This window comes from Dipodomys spectabilis, unplaced genomic scaffold, assembly GCF_019054845.1.
Source record: "Dipodomys spectabilis isolate Male_0828 unplaced genomic scaffold, ASM1905484v1 ptg000420l, whole genome shotgun sequence".
Classification (NCBI taxonomy): domain Eukaryota; kingdom Metazoa; phylum Chordata; class Mammalia; order Rodentia; family Heteromyidae; genus Dipodomys; species Dipodomys spectabilis.
The window spans coordinates 1620099-1638741 of NW_024871097.1; the positions used below are offsets into that span (position 1 = coordinate 1620099).

At 35.5% G+C, this 18643-nt stretch overlaps 1 non-coding gene across 1 annotated transcript; it reads left to right on the plus strand.

Moving 5' to 3' along the window:
- Window positions 1-10303: 10303 nt before the first annotated feature.
- LOC122097279 lies at window positions 10304-10410 on the plus strand. The gene has a single exon (XR_006145510.1). It is a non-coding gene; the product is annotated as a U6 spliceosomal RNA (small nuclear RNA).
- Window positions 10411-18643: the final 8233 nt, after the last annotated feature.

Consider the following 18643-nt stretch of genomic DNA (forward strand, 5'->3'; position numbering starts at 1 on the left):
CTAATTTTGGGTGCCTCCTTAAATTTTGTTCTGAGTGTAATGTCTCACTTCAGTTCCTAACCCATGAAATGATGTTGTTTACAAAACAAATGCTAATAACCACTGTTTATAATACGCAAAATCACATAACATGACACCAGTAAGTATAGGTTAACATTTTGATATCATGGTCTCATGACTTATGAGGCCTATCTGCTTGAGTTTAGTTGTACCTAAATTTAACCACTGTTAAAAAATGTTTATATATTTATCGGTCTCCCATCAGCGATTAAACCTGAGTATAAAGCCTAAGGAAAATGATAAGGTAAGAATTTAGCTATTCTGTATATAATGTAAACAAAATGCAGCATAGAGTAACTCACTGGTTTAAAGTCAAGCTATTTCTCCAAAACATTCTAAGAATTTCCTTACAATGTGTATTATTCTCAAGAAGGGAATGAGGAATGTGAGGACTAACCAAGTACTGTCTTCAAATATACATAATTTGGATTTAGCCCTTTATTTCACAATAAGCATTTTTGATAAAAAAAAAACTGAATAATTGATTTTCTGGTCAGGTATAATATATCCTAGTTGCATAAACCAAACTCCATTCAGAAAATGGTATATAGCAATTAAGTAAACAAAACATATTCAATAAATAGCAAAAAGTACATACCTATAGAGAATATTTTGAAGAATGCATTAGAAATATTCTAATATAATACTGAATTTGATTGAACAATTTCACATTGACAGTAATTAACTAGAATACTTTAATGCTAATTGGACAAGATTGTCTTTCTAAATGAGCAAAGCCTATTTCTCCTTTTATTTTGTCAGGGAAATAACTGACAAAAAAGGAAATTAACATATGAATTTATAACAACTGGAATGAATTTTTCTTCTTATTACCAAATATTAATTTCACAAAGTAATTTTATTGTGTTATACACATATGTCCTCATAATGTTGCTTATTAAATTTTATTCCTTTTATTAATTCATTATCCTATTTTTATAACTGGAATTTTATTATGTGATCATACTAACTTATGAAGTATTTGAACATATTTATTCCACACTATTTCTTTTCATCTCCTTATTCACTTTTTTCCAAACTCAATCAGTTCCATCTTTTATACGTGGGTCATTCATTTTATGTTCTGGAACTAGAGTCTACATGTGAGAAATCTAGTATTTGTTTACACAGTATGGCTTATTGCTTTAATATGAAGGTTTCCATTTCTATCTATTTTCCTGAAGATGAAGGTATTTCATTATCATGAGTGGCTAAATAATATATTATTGTGTACATATACATAAATATATATATATATATTACAATTTCTTTATTCAATCAATGATTAAGAAACATGTAGGTGAATTCTGTATTCATTTTTTTAATGGGAGAAGGAAGGATGGAAATAATGGTGTTTGGATTGAGAAATGTGATCTTTAGGTTGGCACTCTATTTGAAACATCTTCCCAGCTGCACTTTCATCAGTATTTCAATTATGCATTATATTTAAAAAGTGATATATAATTACATTTGTGATGGTGTTCTTTTTCAGTAATTAAGTTATTTTTTATTACAGTGTTACATTTAGTATGTCATGTGAGTATGGGGATGTATGTGAACATGAATATGCATGCATGTTTGTAGGGAAGCTGAATGTATATGAGATACAGAATTCAAATAAAAGTTTGAGACCTATAAGTTGCTAAATTGATGTATATGTCCAGTTTGTGGAGTGATTTCAAGATCACATTTTGGTAGGTTTCATACCAAATAAATAGATGTTTCTAATCCAAAATCTTAAGGAATAAAACAAATGCTCTGTTCCATAATCATTCAGTCTTAGTACTGCAGACATTGTAATAAGTGGAAAAAATGATTGAAAGTATGATGGGTCAGTAATAATCCTTTAGAAACTAAAATTTCCCAAAATCTTCAGATGTACTCTTTGGATATAAATTACAAATATATTTATAAACATACAGATAAAATATGAACATGTTATATATATATATACAAATATACTATAAATAAATTATATGTTTAGTTTAAATATGTATCATATATATTGATACATATTTAAATGTAATTCATCTCATCATATATATATATATATATATATATATATATATATATATATATGTATGTATATACTTTTCTTTCTTTTTTATTTGGTCAGTCATGGGGCTCAAGGCCAGAACTCGATCACTTCAGACATAGTGCCACTTATGGTTTTCTGATGGTTAATTGGAGATAAGAATCACATGGTCTTTCCTACTTGGGCTGGCAATGAACTGTGATCCTCAAAAATACCTTAAGTGCCTAGCAAGACAGCACTTTTTCCAGATACTATATGTGCTGTGAGAGATTTGCAACCTAAGCAACTGTGGAAAATATTGGACCCCAAACATAACTGACATTTGCATGAACCCAGTCTTCTATGACGGAATTATCAAGGCCAATCTTGGAGATTCTTGTTAGGGACATGATGAAAAAATTTTAGTTTAACTTATCTGACCTTTTCTGCTTGATTCAGACATATACTAGATATTGAAAATAAGGGAAACCATGGGACCTATGTTTCTTTGGGCCTGGATTACTTCACTTAATATAATATTTACCAAGTCTTTCCATTTCCTAACAAATGGTTCCTATTTCCTATAAAGTAAATCAAGCCGAGAAATCAGGTTAAGAAATGAAAGAGCCTTTGAAAAAATCTTTGACCTTGAAAATTGTCCTGGTTATGAATTTTTGGAGAAATATCCCCATTCAAAATAGAAGGATGCATTTTTTAATATTATGTTGGTACTGGGTTTTGAACTACTGGCCTTGAGCTCTATCTGGGCATTAATTCTCAGTGTTTGGACTATACCAAATGAGTCACACCTTCATTTCTTCCTTTTACTACAAGTGGAGAAAAGAATCTTTTAGGTTTATTCATTTGGAATAGCTTGGAATTGCAATTGTCAAATTTGAACCTAACTAGTAGCTAGGTGGAAGCCACTGGTGCTCTACTAAAACTCACTTCTTGTAAAAATAAATAATCACAAAAAGGAGAAAAATATTTGTTCAATGATTTATGTGTTGTCTGATAAACCAAATCACTTGCTACTGGAAGATAGAAAGTGAGAAGTTAGAGATGATTATGGAGGACAGAGAAAAAAGGAATGAAGAAGGGAAGGGAGAGTAAATGAGGGGAAGAGAAGGGAGGAGAGGAGAGGAGGAGAGAGCTGAGTAGAATTGCCTATAAGGTATTATTGGACAATCAGTGCCTTTGCATTTATATAGCCAAAGCTTTATGTTTTTGGTAGTAGTAAGTTAAGATATAGAATACAAATTTACAGCTAAAAACCTGTTAGTGTGCTTCCCTCTGCACCAAGGGTGCCAGAGTGAGGTGACAGTTACAGAAAAGGAAAGAGTAATCAGTTCAAGTGATTCTGAGAAACAATAATTGACATGCCAGGAATGCTCCCTTGTATGGTGAAATCAAGCATTACTATTGTTCCCTGATCTAGTATTCCTCTCAACAAGAATAGCAAAAACAGTAGAGGAAGGAGATATCTGAGTAATAATCATCTTTCTGTTTACCCTCTTCCCTTGGCCTCTCAAACAATAAAGCCAAAGGAGACTTAACCTGAGCTAGTGTGGTAAATGGGAAAAAAGATCAGCCTAGCTTAATGTGAAAGTTTTAAAATAATTAGGGCAGCGTTTCAAATACTGAAATAAAACGTTTGTTAATTTTTAATAAAAAATAACTCTAAATTTATCGAAAAGTTAGAAGACTAAAGGGCTCACTCCATAGTGGAATCTGCATAATTAAACTGACTCTTGCTAATATCATCAGAAAATGAAGACGGCTCCTAAACTTCCAATATTAGGTAAATTATCTTCGATATTCACTTAAAATGTGTGAATATGATGCAGAAGACATTACTCATGTAACTGTAACCCCTCTGTACACGATTTTTACTATAAAATGTATAAAAATTCAAAAAGTGGAATGATTGACAATGATCCAGATGTATTGTACATTGAAATGCACATACACATTATTCAACAGTGACAATATGAAGTGAAGCCCCTTTGCACGACTTGCTAAAGATTAAATTTTTTTTGAGGTTTTAATATTAAATGACCAGAATATAAACCTTTAGAGATAAATAAGAGGATAGCATTGACATATTGTTGAGCCTTGTGCTCCTTTCAATACACAAAAATTAATGTTTCAAGTCTGCTGCAAATGTAAATTGTAATTTGCCAATTCTTTTTGCAAATTGCTCAAATTATAGAAAACCAAATTCTGCTATCCCTTCAGTCCCACCAAAAATTCGTATAGACCTTTAGGTTTCTCAGTTGTTTCTAAATATCTTAATGTAATGCATTGGAATCAACACTAAATTCTTTTAAAATCCTCTCACTTGGACATAGGTATGGATAGATAATTGATGTGTGCAGAATCAGAAATATTCAGAAGCCTGTAAATGAATGCTTAGTAATTTTCTCTCTTCTGTGTCATAGAATACAGGCTGTCCTTGTTAGGAAAATTTAGGAGAATGGAAAAGGAATAGGACTGACTTCATCATCAATAGACGAGGACTGTTTATTGAGGAAAAGCAGGTTTGGAGGTTGTGTGAGGGAGCTGAAACAGGATCTGAGTTTTTATAGGAGGACTGAGCAAGGAGGTAGAGGTTAATGAAAAGCCCCTAGGTCAAGGAAAGTGGGGGCCTTTCAGTTGGGCCCACAATGGGATGTTTACAACTGGGATTATATGGATTGCCCTGCCTGCACATAAAAGGAGTTCACACATACCTGGGATTTTGCCTGTATTGTGTATGAGCCTGGGACAGCAGGGTGGGGGTCAATCCTTCATATTCCATCTTTAGATACATAAAATGATAGGGCCAAGTGGGGAGAAGCAAGTTCTTCATATAGGATCTTTGGATACATAAAAATAATTGGGCTGAGAGAAGAGAATCATGGAGTTATGAGAACAAAGCAGATTCCATCATTTTGAACCCTGGAGTATAAAAGGTGGAGGGGCGTCGTGGTCTTTTCTGGATACTTCCAGCTGTCATGAGTGTGTTCAGTAGTCACTGGGGCTGGGGCCTTCAGGTCCAAGTCTGTGCTCGGTCCAGGGCAGTGTAAGCAAAGCCTCTGGCTGCCTGAAGTAATCGGATGTCCTTGACTTGGTCCCAGGTTCGAGTGAGGGCTGTTATCCTGTTAGAGAGAAACTTGAAAATACTGAGATCAGGCAAAAGGCTGACAAGGTGGCAGGACTAGTTGATATGAGTGACATCAGAAAACACAACAAGGGAATAAACCAGAAAAGTTCCATTTGGAACATGAACCTATAACCAGTCAAAAACTAGGGCTGGATTGGAGTAGTTAAGGGCCTGGTGAGAGACCTTGATCATTTCCTATAAATAGCAGGTAACAAAGGCAAGAATGTAAATTCCTGTGCATTTATGAGTTAGACAGATATGGACATTAGATGGACAAGATTCTCAACTTGTTTCTTTTGACCTGGATCTGGTTAATTTTGAAAGGGCAGGCACAAAGTGGATGATGTAACATCTTTTCCTCTTATTCTTTTCCACCTTGTCCTGGGATCTAAGTACTTGTGGCTGTGATATGGGCTTTGAACTCAAGGCCTGAGCATTTTCCCTGAGCAATTCTGCTCGAGGCTAGCATTCTACCACTTTGAGTCACAGGGCCACATTTAGCATTTGGCTGGTTAATTTTTGAGCCAGCTTCTACCCTGGCTTTTTGATGGTTAGTTGGGAGATAGAGTCTCAGGGATTTGTCTACCTGGGCTGGCTTTGAACTGCAATCTTTGCCACAAAAACCATTTATCATTTCCAATTAAAGCAACAAAGAGATCAGTGAGAACAAGTGGAGTTTATGTGCACCCTGCCAAGAATTGATCAACAAGTCCTTGCCAGAACTCTGCAATGACAAAATTCAATAGACGGGATGAGAGTTTGAGCATAGCTTGTCTGCCTGGAAAACCTGATAACTAAATTGTATGAGATGCTCTCCTGGCCTATACATGTTTCAATAGTATAACAACATAGCTGGCTTTTTCATATCAGGATGAGTAAGGTTTACAGAGAGTGTCCCACAAGAGTTGGAGTTTGTAAATCTAAATCAGTCTTTTACCAAGAATCAGCTGTGTGTGATGGAGTCAGGCAGGAGTCCAGTTTACCATGGTGGAGGTAGGATGGTCCATGCAGGATCTGGGCAAGACCGCCTCCCTCGGATGAATTGTCAAAACTCCTGTTTAGTTACTTACAAAATTATACACAGACGTTAAAGAAACGACTTTAGATGGACATAGAGAATGACATGCTAGTTTTAATGTTAAATCACAGTCAAGAATTACTTACCAACTTTACTCACAAGCTGTCTTTTTTTTTTTTAATTTTATTTTACTTTATTTGAGAACATACTGTACAGAGGGGTTACAATTACATGGGCAGGATAATGCATACATTTCTTACCAAGCATTGCAGCCTCCTCCTTTGTTTACCCTTCACCTCCCTTCCCAGCTTCCCCCCTCCCCCCCACCCAATCATACCCCCTCCCCCCCCACACCGACATTGTAAAGCTGGTTTTGCCATGACATTTTGTACTTCTCATTGTTGCAACAGGTCCACCTGAATCCTTAAACGACTTGTTTGTCCCCATCTCCTCCACATGTTATACTGACTCATACCATCTCCTATACTCGAAGTTTCTGGGGACAGAAACAGATATGTGGAACAAACATTTTAAGACAATTCCTACCTCCTTACTGGTTTGTTTTTCATCACACCTGGCTAGGAGCTGAGTTGGGTCTCATTCCTTTTACTACTACCCTTGAAAAAAAAGGTTTTCTTTTAACAAACAGTAAATTTGATAGGAAGTATCACTATCAAGACATAGAAGAAGGGGCTGGGAAGGTGGCTCAGTGGTAGAGCGCTTGCCTTGCATGCATGAGGCCCTGGTTTCGATTCCTCAGCACCACATAAGCAAAAAGAAAAAAAGCCGGAAGTGGTGCTGTGGCTCAAGTGGTAGAGCGCAAGCCTTGAGCTGAAGAGCTGAGGGACAGTGCCCAGGCCCAGACTTCAGGCCCCACGACTGGACCAAAAAAAAAAAATAAAGACATAGAAGAAGATAACTTGTTACAGAGTTTTTATAATTAGATTATGTTGAACATGTTTTCACACACACACTTTTAAACTAAAGTTCTAAGATGCACTTGGGTTTTTAAAAAATGAAAATCGGCTATACTTTTTTTGGAATTCCAGTGACAAAGTGATATTTTTTCCCAATATGATAAAACCACGTGGTCAATGTCAGAATAGTAGGTAATACCAAACAAAATGCAAGGCAAATTTTGACACACAGAATTTCAACCCTTAAACAAACATTGATAACAAGAGCAGAAAACCTTTAAATCAAATTTGGTGATGAGGTGGATTAGTATATGAATTAAATAGTTTAACCCTTAGAAGAGTGAAGAGGAGAGGGGAGTAAAGTTGGTGGAATAATGGGGGTTGTAGAAAAACCCATCATGTGGTCTTAGTCCCCCCAGAAAGAGTGTCTTGTACATCTCATTGCTACAATGGGTCAACCTGTATCCTTTCCTTGTATCTTAAATGAAGAAATGCTGGCTTGATTTATGTTGATTCTACTTGTGAGACACACTTAAAATCACTCGCCAAGTCCAAAAGCACACAAATGAAATGCATCTTTTGTCAGTTGGTTTAATTGTATTCTACACATTTATTGACAGGATACAAATTATTCTCAAATTTTAATACATTACAAATACTTTTTCTTATTTTCGTGGCCAGGAAATGCAAGACCTCGGTCAGCATTTCTCACTTTAGACTTATCACATGGGTTGGTTAAATGTTGACCTGAGCTCCAGTCTTCTGTGGACTCACTCATTACTTAGGAATTGATGCTGGCTGTTGGAAAAGAGCTCAATGAAAGATGCCATGTAACTTTATTTTTTACCAGGATATTCTCCTGCTGTTTTGGTTGTTGAGAGTGTCTACAAGAGCAAGCATTCCGTGGGGAGCCAGGAGACACCATATAACCTATACTTACTGAGATTTCTGGGTGATTTGCTATCACTTGTACTGCATTTGCAAGTCAAATCTGTCAAAACTTACCAGTTTTAAGAGATAAGAGAAGTGCTAAAAGAACTCTTAGAGACAAATATATCTTCAACATATTTGGTTCCAACCATTCCGTCTAGGGCATATTCAACAAGTAGTGAAACTTGTGTTGGCTGTATCTATGCGTCTTTCTCCATGTGTGCATGTATACTTGTGTATATGTATGTGTGTATTTGTATGTAGAGCAATATACATGTGTACATATATAAGGGCATATACACACATATATGCATGTATAAATAAATATACATATATAAATATATGTACATATATTTATATATTTCAGGTGTTTAGTGATTTAATCTAGACTTCCCAGCACATTGTCATTCTTACAAAGTGTACATGATAAACTGCTCTGAGGATCTGTGCTCACTTCCCCCACTTCCTTGTTTTCCATCCCTGTGAACAACTTCAGCCTACTTTCCATAGGATAGCTTTGTTTTTGTTACTTACTGATAATACAAGAAAAAGGTTGCTTGTAAAAGGAAAAGACCTTTAGGACACAGGTTAAAAGTATCTTTATCCGTCCCAATGATTCCTATGAGGAAAATTTGTAATAGTACTAAAAGTGAACAGGAATTCCTAGATCTGTTGTTTTGCCGTTTAGAATGGCAAAGGATAATATCACGTCACTCTTACAACTCTTAAAGAATGCAAGGGTAACTGATGGTCCCTGTCATGTTCCCAAAATCCCAGTGGGTCCTGAAGGATAATAGTAGCCCAGCAGAAATTCTAAGTAGCAGACATGGAGCATGAAAGAGAAAGAGAGGAAATAAGAGAGAATGAAAGAGAGAAATATCATAATAGTGAAAGTGCATAACAGATAAACAAGAGCTGTATGAGAATATTCATACTGCTATCTTTAGACTCTACATGTACATTTGAAGGTATTTGATGTATGATAACCCATCAACACCACATTCCTCAGCACCACATAAGCAGAAAAAGATGGAAGTGGTGCTGTGGCTCAAGTGGTAGCAATAGCCTTGAGATGAAGAGCTGAGGAGCAGTACACAGGACCCAGAGTTCAAGGCCCACAACCAACAGAAACAAAACCAAAAACCTAAACACAAAAACCATCTCTCAATTTTGTGGCCTCAACTCTGTAAAACCACTGCTTCAGCATAGGGCTAAGATTTATTTGTGGACATTTATCAACACTCCTGATTCAAACTCTACTTGAGAAAATTTTAATCAATATTTTGTTCTTAATTTTGCTCTTTGTAAATTCACATGCACCTATAAAAAATGGTATGGCCATTCCAGTAACATTCTCAAAGTATCTCGTAATGATGACTTACAAAAAGTTGTATTATATTACAACAAGGAAAACAATGCTACAAATAAAGAAAACCAATAATTAAATATTAATGATTAATAAAATAAAAACCAAATACCATTGTTTCCAGTATTTGAAGTGTACTACATATTAGATTTTACTATTTTCTCATATTCCTGTACATTTAAAACTGGCTAAGATTATGATGTTCAACAAGAGTTTTATAGGCTATGAGTAGTCTTTAAATTTACCCTCTAAGATTACTATTTATGTCTCGTCTCATCATCTGTATATGGTTTATATAATCATATTTGTTCCTAGCTAACATATAAAGTAAGGAAGCCCTAAAGTTTTAACAGAAACTGTGTAGTTAACAAAGTCTTAACTCTTCACTGTTTCTTCATACAAAGACTTTGCAACTTCTCATTAGTAAATTTTCTATAAACTCTGAATTGCACATACTTAGTAGTATATGTCTGCTACCATAAATCTTAAATACTTTATAGAAAAGTTATATGACCTACCAAACAATCTTAATTTTGGCATATAAGCAAATTCCCAAAATTAAACATATTTAAAACATTAAAACTTTAAAAAAAAACTTAACACTTGCTGCAGTGTTCATTATGATAGGTGCCTTGTAGAGAATAATTGAATTCCTCTCCCTACACATCTGTTGAACAACAAATATGTGGAATTATTTTGTTTTTGACATATCAGTCTTGACTTTAGTCTTAAATGTGTGCTTATGTAAGAAATACATGGTTCTAAAATTTCACAACAATTCTTTTGAACTTACTTTTTGTTGTAATGTCTAGTTTAAGAAAATCAATTCCACTTTATATATAAAAAATGTTCTGTGCTCAATTCAGCAGCACATACACTAAAATTGGAACAATACAGAGAAGATTAGCATGGTCCCTGTGCAACTATGACACGCAAATTTGAGAAGCGCTCCACATTTTTACATTAACAGATGCTGGAGGGGATGTGGCCAGAAGGGAACCCTACTTCATTCTTGGTGGGAGTGTAAACTTGTTCAACCACTTGGAAAGCTGTATGGAGGTTCCTTAAAAGGTTCCACATAGAGCTCCCGTATGACCCAGCAATCCCACTTTTGTGCATTCACCTAAATAGTCAGGAAAAAGACCATATGAAAATTATCAATACAATTGTGTTTATTGCTGCATTATTTCCCATAGCTAAGATATGGAACCAACCCCTATGTCCCTCAGTAGATGAATGGATCAAGAAAACATTGTGAGTTTGTGTGTGTGTGTGTGTGTGTGTGTGTGTGTGTGTGTGTGTGTGTGTGTGTGTGTGTACGGGAATTCTATCGTCCATCAGAAAGAATGACATCGCCCAATTCATTACAGAATGGAAAGACTTGGAAAAATTATATTAACTAAAATAATCCAAGTCCAAAGAAACATCGGTCACGTGGTATCCCTTATTGGCAATAATTAATATATGTCGTGGATAAGCAGAAAAGGTCAAAAGCTATGTGCATAGGAATAGATAAGGTGATGTTAAGCTAACTGAACCCCAAAATAGGGACACAAGTGGTTTTTTTTCTTGCTGTTGTTTCTAAAGTATTTATAATGTACGATGTGATTTTTTTTTGATTTTTATATGGTCCTCCCACACAGAAATAAACATTTTTTACAGTCAACCTTGAAAAGCCATCTTGATAGACAATTTCTGTAAGTGGTAGCAGAATATTATTGATGGCTTTGCAAGGATGCCAGATTGCCTCATTTTGAGACAATTAAAACAGGAATTTAGTCAGCTGTTTTTGTATCATTAGGACAAAAACCCATTGACTCTAGTCCAGGTGATCACTGCGGCCCAGAGAAGCTAGTATATTGACTAATAATCCTAGACCTCTAAAAACAAAACAAAACAAACAAGTAAAAAACTCCAGTAAGCAAGGCAAGTCAAGGCTCCTATCACAGCCTACATGAATCAGGCAAAAAACTGAAGCTGGGAGTCATTTAGCTGATAACTAATATATTTTTTATGAGGCAGGCTGAAATTAAAGACTCCTGAGAGAGGGTAGGAAAGACTGATCAGAGGGACTAAAATTGGTCACACAAAGATTGGAATATAGAATTCCTTATAAAACAAATAAATCATAGAAAGCCTGTGCATGTAAGAACAACACAGAAGACCAATTCCAGAAATGCACAATTTCTTCGAGGTCAACTTAATGAATAATCAATGGAAATTTTTGAAATCTTAAATATTTGACCCATGTGGAAGAAGGACAATTGCTCAAGAGAAAGAAAAATTCATCACACTGTTAGGAGGTCCAATATCACATTAAGAAGTAATCAAGCACAGATTTGTAATAAAAAGAGAAAGCAATTATTCGAAATGAGGGTTTCATTTGTTTTGATGTAAATGTTTTTGGTTTAGGTGCTAGCGATTACCATACAACTGATCCAGTCCCACAGTTGAGTTGACATTGACTGCAGTATTTCCACAAGAAGGAAAAGAGAAAATTTACAAATGTCAGATCAAATGAGTTGAGGATGAAGTGTTCTAATAGTAATATCTGAGGTTTAGACACAGGTGAAGAGGTGGATTTTCTTTTATAAAAATCTCCCATTTTTGCCTGGTGACAGCGGCTCACAGCTGTAATCGTAGCTACTCAGGAAGCTAAGATCTGAGGACTGCTGTTCAAAGCCAATTTGAGCAGGAAAGTCCCTGAAACTCATCTCCATTTAACCACCAGAAAACTAGAAGTGGCGATGTGGTTCAAAAGGTAAAGCATTCACCTTGAATTGAAGAGCTCAGGGACAGTGCCCAAGCCCAGGCTTCAAGCACCTCGAACAACAACAACAACAACAACAACAACAAAATGTCTCCCTTTTCTTGGACTGCCTACGGCTTTTCCTAACATTCAACAAAGAAGACATTTTATCACCCACTACAGGTAAGTCCTATTCTAACTGTTGCAAATAGAAAGATTTTGTATCTTATGTCAAAAGTTCATATTTGGGGAAACAAATACCAACAGTGGTAACTTTTTTTCCAGTCCTTGAACTCTGGGCCTGGCCCCTGAACATGCTTATACTGGTAGCTTTAATGTGAGCTTGTTTGTTATTTATTGGATTACTGCCCATGAGAGGAATTATTGTGTCATAGGGAGATCTGTTTAGTCTTTTGCAGAAAGTCCGTACTGCACTTCAGAATGGTTGAACAAATTTAATTTCCCACCAACAGTGTAATAAAGTTCCCATTTGGCTATATCCACGTTAGCATTTGCTATTGTCAGTTTTCTTGATAATGGCAATTCAAACTGGAGGAAGAATCTCTCTCTTTTTTTAATTTTTATTTTTTTATTGTGAAAATACTGTACAGAGAGGTTACAATTACATGGGCAAGATAGTGAGTATATATCTTATCAAGCATTGTAGCCTCTTCCTTTGTTTACCCTTCCCATCCCTTCCCATCCTCCCTCCCCCCTTACCCAATCCTCCCCCCCCCAAATTGTAAAGTTCGTTTTTGACATGACAACTTGTACTTCTCATTGTTGCAACAGGTCGACCTGTATCCTTATTTAAACGACTTGTTTTTCCCCTCCACCTCCACAAATTATACCGAGATCAAATACAGTGAAAGAAGGGGTTATACTGTGGGGGAGGGACATACAAAGCAACAAAGAAATAATCTTATAATTGCGTTAGAAACAAATGCAAGAAAGAAAAAAACATTTAAATACATATCTTAGGGTTCATTTTCCTAACATCACCTTATCTGACCTTTTCTGCTTGACTCATACATATACTAGATATTGCAAATAAGAGAAATCATGGGTCCTATGTTTCTTTGGGCTTGGCTTACTTCACTTAATATAATTTTTTCCAAGCCTTTCCATTTCCTAACAAATGGAGCAATGTCATTCTTTCTGATGGAGGCATAGAATTCCATTGTGTATATATACCACATTTTCTTGTTCCATTCATCTACTGAGGGGCATCTGGGTTGGTTCCATATCTTAGCTATGGTAAATAATGCTGCAATAAACATAGCTGTGCTGGTAACTTTAGTGTGGTCTTGTTTGTAAACATTTGGGTAAATGCCCAAAAGTGGGACTGCTGGGTGATAGGGGAGCTCTATGTGGAGTCTTTTGAGGAACCTCCATACTGCTTTCCAAAGTGGTTGAACAAGTTTACACTCCCACCAAAAATGAAGTAAGGTTCCCTTCTGTCCACAGCCCCTCCAGCATCTGTTGTTATTAGAGTTCTAGATTTTTGTCATTCTAACAAGGGTGAGGTGGTATCTCAATGTTGTTTTGATTTGCATTTCTTTTATGGCTAGGGCAACGGACAAGGGTCTCATATCTAAAATATACTTGGAACTCAAAAAATTAAATCCCCCAACAACAAATCCTCAAAGAAACAACTGCCCAATAAATAAGTGGGCTAATGACTTAAAGAGAAACTTCTCTGAAGAAGAAAAAAGGATGGCCAATAGTCACATGAAGAAATGCTCAACCTCCCTAGCCATAGAAGAATCTCTCTTGTAGATTTGTAGGTACCTTCTAGCTACCATGAATGAATGAATATATGAAACCTATATTGCTTGAGTCAGCATTCTTTTCTCTTAGTATAATTTTCCCAAGGCTTTGATGTTCCTTAAGACTGGTGAACAGTCATCCTTTCTGATGGGTGAATAGAATTCCAGTGTGTGTGTGTGTGTGTGTGTGTGTGTGTGTGTGTGTGTGTGTAAGATGACTATAGGCCTATGAGCTCATTTCTAAGCCTTCTCTTTGAACTGTAATTTTGTAATTCAATAACAAATTTGGATTGCTTTCTCTATTGCATTGAAGAATATTGTAGGGATGTTTATGTGTATTGCATTGCCAATTGTTTGGGGGCAGTATTGCAGCTTTCACAATGTTAATTCTTCCAACCAGGAGCATTGAAAGACTTTCCATTTCCTTGAATCTCCTTCAGTTTCGCTTTTAGGCTTTTAAAGTTTTCACAATTGAGGTCTTTCACATTTTTGTTAAATTAATTAATTCCTAGTTTTATTGTTGTTTTGTTTTGCTTAGATTTGATTTGATTTTGAGGCTAATACATATGAGGTTGTTTTTTGGATTTCAGCCTGGATCTTCCCATTGTTGGTAACACAGGAAAACTACTGATTCTTGTAGGTTTTATACCCTGCTACATTGCTGAAGATTAGCATCACTTTTACTAAATTTTAGGGGGGGGAGCTATAGGGTCCTTTATATAAAGTATCATTTCATCTGTGAAAGGGGATAGTTTTACTTCCTTCATATTTGGATCCCTTTTATATTTTTCTCTTGACTATTGTCCTTGCTAGAAAGTCCACTACTATATTGAAGAGTAGTAGAGAGAGTGGACATCCTTTTCTCATTCCTGATTTTAATGTCTTCATGCCTCCATCGTTAGGTACATGCTTATTTTCTCTTTGTCCTATACATACTCTGTATTATATTGAGGAAAGTTCCATACGTTCCTTTCAATAATAAAGGGGTATTGGAGTTTGTTAAAAGCTATTTCTACATCCATATAAACAATCATATGGTTCTTGTCCCTGCTTCTGCTGATGGTGTGTGTTATGTTTATTGACAATTATATTGAATCCAGCCGTATCCTAAGATGAATACTGTTTGATCATAGCATGTATTTTTTGGTAATTGTTGAAGTTGGTTGGTGAGAATTGTATTGAGAAGTTATGCATCAATGCTTATCAAAGAGCTGATTTCATAGTTCTCTTTCTTTGATGAGTCCCTAGCTGATTTGTGTCAGAGTCTAATTCTAGCTTCATAGATTGTGTTTGATAATTCCATTTCTCTTTCTATTCCATTGAAGTGTTAGAGCTGAGTATTGTAAGTTCTTTGCAGGCCTTAATTTCACGGTAAATCTATTGAGTCCTAGATTTTTCTGTTATGGGAAATTGTTTATTGACATTTCATTTTCATTACTTCTTATGTATCACTTCTTGGTTCAGTTCGAGTATAGGAAAGCATCAATTACTCCAGGATTCTCCAGGTGATTGGTATATGGTTTTCAAAGTACTCTCATAACATTCACAATTTTGCTAATTTATGTTATGATGTCTCAGTTTTTCTCTAATTTTATCTATTTGGGTGAATTCTCTTAGGAGCTCTTAGGAGCTGTGCCTCATCTACTCTTAATATATTTACCTAGTTATCATCTTATATAACCAGTTCCTGTTCTTCTTGATCTTCTCTCTGTAGGATATATTTGATTAACTTCTATCCTGCTGATGTGGTGGAGAGTTTGGCTTGGGACCATATTCACTGTTGATAGTTGTTTGCCTTTAATGTTTGTTATATATCAAGCCAGGCTCTTCGTTTTGATCATATCAACTAAGAAATCTGTGTTTATTCTGACTGTATATATTTTATAAATAATCAATCTTTTCTCTATGACAGCTTTAAGAATCATTTCCTTGATCATTAATGATCCTCTAATGGATTATGATGTGGTGGTGGGTTGTTCTCTTCTAGAATTCTGTTTGGTGTTCTAAAGCCTTCTCTTTTCTAAATGTGCCTATCTCTTTGGATGTTTGGAATGTTCTCTGCTAGAATTCTGTAATATGTTTCTCATCCATTTAGTCTCCTGCTCTTCTCCTTCTTGAGACCAATCTCCCCCAAATTTGATCTTCTAACTGAGTCATGAAATTCTGGCAAGATCATTTCTTATTTCTTGGATTTGTTCTAAATGATTATTTCCTCTTTCCTCTTAGACCTACTTGGTCTTTTACCCCTGAGATTATCTTCTTTGTCATCTTTTTGCTGTGAAGACTTTATAATTTGTTTTTGATTTCCCTGTTTTATAATTGGTCATTTTTTAGGGTTTCTATCTCTTTATAAAGCTTTGTTTTAGGCCTTGTATGGACTTTCTTTACATATTTCTTTGGATGAGGGGGTTGGTAGGCTTGTTTATTTAGCTGTATCTTCTCTCATATCTTTTAACTAGGCATCCATTTGCCTTTTCAGAATTTATTTTTCTGTTTGTAGTCTCCATGAATTATTTTGCTAATCTTTGGTTGTTCGCATCTTGTTCAATAAATTTCCTTGTAGAGGTTTTGTATCTTTTCATTAATCACATTTTCAGCAGTAATTATAATGTATTTTGAAAACTACCTTCTAGGTCCCTCATTGTATGTTCTAATGCCTGGTTATTTACTGTGTGAATTTTACTACCTTGACATCACTTTTCTTGTATTTTTCTGATTTGCTCTGTTCACTTGGAGGATTTCTTTTGGGTGATCTACCATCTTAATAGATGACTCTTTATGTTCTTGGTTGATTTGCCATATGTTGGTTGGATCTTCTGTTGTGATTTGTTTTTGTGGAATTAGGTTTTTGTCTAGACCATTAAGTGTAGGAGTAGAAATCAATTGTGGTGAGATGTTGTGATGTTAATACTTGTGGTTCCAATGACAGTTCGGGCTGCCCAATGGTATCTTGAATTGTCTCTGAGTATGGATGTGGCTGTCTCCGATGTACATTTCTGTTCCTGCATTTTTTTCCCATGTGGACCTTTTATTTCCACACTGCAGCTGTGCTTTTAAATATGTTGGCCAACAAAGTCACAGCAGTCACCTGCCTGGCTGGGCACCTTTTCATATATTTCTGTTTTCTTGTGAAGACAGTATAAAATCTTCTTTTGAATTGTATATCTATATATAGTTATAACTGACTGGGTGTGACTTTTTAGAAGTGGAGTACCTGCTAGGACTCTAATTCTCTGTTTCATTAGAGAGAGCTAGGGGAATTTTCTGTTGTTATTTTGCCATTGTTTTTCCAATTCCTCAGATATATTTTATATATTGTTGATTTTTTTCAACATAATTTAGGATTTGTGGTGGTTGTATCAGGTTATTTTAATTTTTTGTTTGTGTTAGTTTGAAATAGTGATTTCAGGCTTGTATGAAGAGACATTAATAATATGCAACGTATGTTATTACATTGAAAGAAAGAGAGGAGACATTTTAACCTATTTGCTACAAGTAAATTAGTATTAAGCAAAGTTAATTAAAAGAATTACTCTTCAGAAGATGAGCATAGTACTCTTGAATATGTGATTTATTCAAAGATACTATAAAAATTCATAAGAGGATTTGTGATCAGAAATGATGGGTAAACAAATAGCTGGAAAACTGTATATGTAAATTGAGCTTTCAATATAGGATAAGTTTACAATAAATGATCCAACAGACGATGATTTTATATCTCTAACAAACATCCAGTATTCTACATTTTCCCACTTATTCCTGTCCTCTTACCTCAGTTCCTGATCAATAGTATTCTACTTTCACGAGGTCAATTCCTATTAATATAACAAAGTGGGGTTTTTTTTGGTTTCTAGATCCAATAAATTTTAGTCTGTCGGAATAATGGTATGAATTCATGGAGTTTGACTTGAATGTCAAGTTTGAGGATACTCTATTCAGGGTATTATTAATTGGCCTGAAGGAGCCAGGTACATACTATGAATACATAGACACAGTATACTAAGAGCAGGGGACTTGATTTCAGAGAAAGATGTAGGTCCAGGCAAGGTCCTGAAAAAAAGAAAAACCAACGGAGCAAACATCAATCAACTATCATTACCAAGGAATTGAACTGATCTCTTATGTGTCTGGGTGGCAGCTGTGTGTGTGTGTGTGTGTGTGTGTGTGTGTGTGTGTGTGTGTGTGTGTGTGTCTGTGTCTGTGTCTGTGTCTGTGTCTGTGTGTCTGTATGTTTGTGTCTGTGTCTGTGTGAGTGTTTGTAGAGAGAGAGAATTTAAGTGTGACTTCCATATTTACAGCCCATAGAGCATTGCTTGTTAGGGAGAAGTTACTCATATCAGAATTCTGATACTACTGTCATCATTTTTTACTGCGAAAAACACTTGCTTAATCCTACTTAAAAAGAGAAAAGTAAACTAACATCTTACATGATTGTTTTGACAATTAATTGGTTTATTGAAGGCCAAAGGGAGGAATTGGAGAGTAATATAATCTTTTAACTCTCTCCTGAATATTACCCAGCAATAGCAGTGATTTCAGGAGTCTCCTGCTGTGTACTCACAGCTGAATTACTAATATGCTTAATAATATGAAACATATGATAGAGAAATAGGTCAGCCAGCAGACACAAAGAACTAGTGATGAGACCGAACTTTTGAGCAGGGTTGCCACATAT